The sequence below is a fragment of the Helicoverpa zea genome, chromosome 30 (genome assembly GCF_022581195.2).
Source record: "Helicoverpa zea isolate HzStark_Cry1AcR chromosome 30, ilHelZeax1.1, whole genome shotgun sequence".
Taxonomy (NCBI): Eukaryota; Metazoa; Arthropoda; class Insecta; order Lepidoptera; family Noctuidae; genus Helicoverpa; species Helicoverpa zea.
Window position 1 is genome coordinate 1,058,702 of NC_061481.1, and position 3,523 is coordinate 1,062,224.

A 3,523-nucleotide genomic window follows, 5' to 3' on the forward strand; every position below is an offset into this window, starting at 1 on the left:
AAGTAACAAAACACACTCACAATTTTTCGCCTTTTACGGTTCCGTACATCATCATCCTCCGAGCACTTTTTCCCAACTATGTTGAGGTCGGCTTCCAGTCTAACCGGATGTAGCTGAGTACCAGTGCTTTACAAGTAGCGACTGCCCTATCTTACCTCCTTAACCCAGGTGTCTCGACATTGTCCCGACATTATATAACAAATATTTTTTTTATACATATGTGCATAAGTACGGAACCCATCGCTCGCGAACCCGACTTTTTACCCACTTTTTAGGCTTCACTAACTATTTAAAAAGTCGTATTCTATTGATAAATAAGTCGTTGTGGCCTAGTGGGTAAAGGACCAACCTCTCAAGTATGAGGGCGCGGGTTCGATCCCAGGTCAGGCAAGTACCAATGCAACTTTTCTAAGTTTGTATGTACTTTCTAAGTATATCTTAGACACCATGGACTGTGTTTCGGATGGCACGTTAAACTGTAGGTCCCGGCTGTCATTGAACATCCTTGGCAGTCGTTACGGGTAGTCAGAAGCCAGTAAGTCTGACACCAGTCTAACCAAGGGGTATTGGGTTGCCCGGGTAACTGGGTTGAGGAGGTCAGATAGGCAGTCGCTTCTTGTAAAGCACTGGTACTCAGCTGAATCCGGTTAGACTGGAAGCCGACCCAAACATGATTGGGAAAAGGCTCGGAGGATGATGATGATTCTATTGATAAATAATACCAACTACTTACCACCCTATTCTAATACCTCTCCCAACACCTACAATTACAGATAGAAGCCGACTCCCCAGCGAAGCGAGCTGGTCTGCTGAACGGAGACACAATCCTCACCATCAATGGAGAGGAAGCCATAGACATGTCTCTCGCAGCAGCCAGTCGAAGAGTTGAGGGGGCCGGTCATAGTCTCACTGTTGGTGTGGTGCGGTAAGTTGTACGGCAAAAAATGTTGTGACGAGTTTTTTGGTCGCGGTTTCACCGGTTTCCCCAAAGAACATGACTTGAAATGTACAGTCATTATCATCATCATCATCTCAGCCATAGGACGTCCACTGCTGAACATAGGCCTCGCCCATAACGTTCTTCGATAAATGGGTAAAAATAAATACTCACTACTCAATTCTTTATAGCATTCCACAATGTAGGCTTAGGTGGTAAACATTTTTTTTATAGTAGGTGACAATCGCTTCTTGTAAAGCACTGGTACTCAGCTGAATCCGGTTAGACTGGAAGGCGACCCCAACATAGTTGGGAAAAAGGCTCGGAGGATGATGAGGTAACAATCGTGGACCCTGTCAAACACAACAAAAGATAATATAAATATATTTGGAGAGGACTTATTATTTAGGTAAACTAACTACATAGCTTATACTAGCGTTTCACTCGTTTCTTGTCGTACCTACTTACCGTATAGGGATAAAAGGAAGTCTATAACTTTCTAGATAAATGGGCTATCTAACGGTGAAAGATTTTTTTCAAATTGGACCAGTTTTTACGGACCTTTTAGGGATTTACCTTTAGAAAGTTTTGACTAGCTGTTTCTCGTGGGATCGCCAGTGTTTTGAGGGAACTTGTTCATGTACCCGGGTAAAATATAGCCTGCAGTACCCAAGGATAGAGTGTAGCTTCAAAACAGTGAAAAAAATTTTCAAATCGGACCAGCAATTCCTGAGATAACCACGTTCAACAAAAAATCTCTTGTATAATCCTTACACCGAAACAAATAAAACCTTCACGTTTATAATATCAGTAGGATTGTAGTGTCATCCAAAATTACTATGCACCTAAAATTCTTAGCTATTTATAAATATTGATAGATAGACGTAGAGATAAACAGTCTTCTAGTATCTAATCAATTTGACTGTCTTGTACAATTCAAATGTAAAAATAGGGAAAAGTCCAAAAAATGTCGTCCATAGTATTCGACAACATTCAACTTTGATTATGAAAATGTTTAAAATATGTATTTACTACATACAATAATACACTACATATTAATCTTATATCTCTCTACCAGACCTCGGGACTACAGAGTCCCGGATTTTTGGGAGGCGAACGTGGGGCCGAAGCCAACACGCTGAAGCCCTTTTGAGACAACTTTAATGAAATGGTGGCACAAAACCGACGATTATCCCTGTATACACTATAGAAATGTACCCAAGGACAATCCCCGGTTCTGTGCTAAACTATTGCTAACTATGGATGAAAACTACTTGGGCTATTGTGATGGGATGCTAATGGACTAGGAATGGGAAACTACGGGAACTATGGCACCTGCCGATGATAATGTATTATTAAATACATGTAAAAATGGCAGGTGGAGACTCGCCACCTCACTTACTGGGCCCCCGGGAATCAGTCGCTAAATCGCAACAAGGGGGCAACAGGTACATGAGGGGCTGAAGGGTGAGGATATCTCGGCGGACTTTAAACGCAGATCACGCGCTCCCTGTGGGTCCAGCATCACCGGCCCACTCGCCACTTACCACGAGGCACCTACCCTCCGAGAGGGCTGCTAACCCTGTTCTAGCGACTCCACTCTGACCGGCCGATGAAGGCAAGTCAAGAGGCGGGAGACCTATCCCCCGTCATGCTTCACTCCGGCAGGCCGGAGATGGGGGACAGGATACTCTCCCTGGAGCACTCGGATATATAGCCCCGCGGGGTCGCTACTCCCCGTCATCCGCCTCAGATGCCCTGCGGGGCTTAATCTTATTACTATTATAAAGGTGAAGAGTTTTATTTGAAAATGCTAATCGGAACTATTTATCCGATCTGAAAGATTATTTTATTGTTACATATAGAAAGGAAGACATAGAAAAACAACATCGTAAGTTAATTTTAATACTGGAAATATAAGGTTTTTTTTATACAGCAAAGATAGCCCATGGAGACCACGCCTCGGCAAACGTAGTGTAGGACGTCCTCAGGCACGGTGGAGTGATGACTTGCGCAAGACGGCTGGCAGGAGCTGGATGCGAGAAGCTGAAAATCGATCTCAGTGGCGTGCACTTGGAGAGGCCTATGTCAAGCAGTGGACTGCGATAGGCTGATGATGATGATGATGATGATAGCCCATGTATCGGAGAAGGCTATGCTTAGGAAATCCGGGTGCGAAAAGTAACCCTCTGAGAAAGCCATTTTTAAAATGATTTGCAAATAAGTTTGTATTGAAATATATGTATCTACGCAACTTAGGTATTTTTCATATATTTTTTATATTTGTATTTATATTTTATGTTTAACTAGGATAGTTTTTTTTATATTTGTTGTAAATATCTATGTAAATAAAATGTATAGAAACTTTACTAAATGAAAATTGGCCCTTGTAAAAAAAAAAATTTTTTTACTTATTTTGTCAGGATTTTTTTTCGAACTTGGCTTTACTCTACCGGACAACGCCCGTGCCAATTCTAATTAAACATCATATTGACAGATACACAATTAGCCATATATAAATCACACTAAAAATAGTCTATTTGTCCTTTTTCAAGATTCGTTGAGCATATAAACTAATTCCTAAAC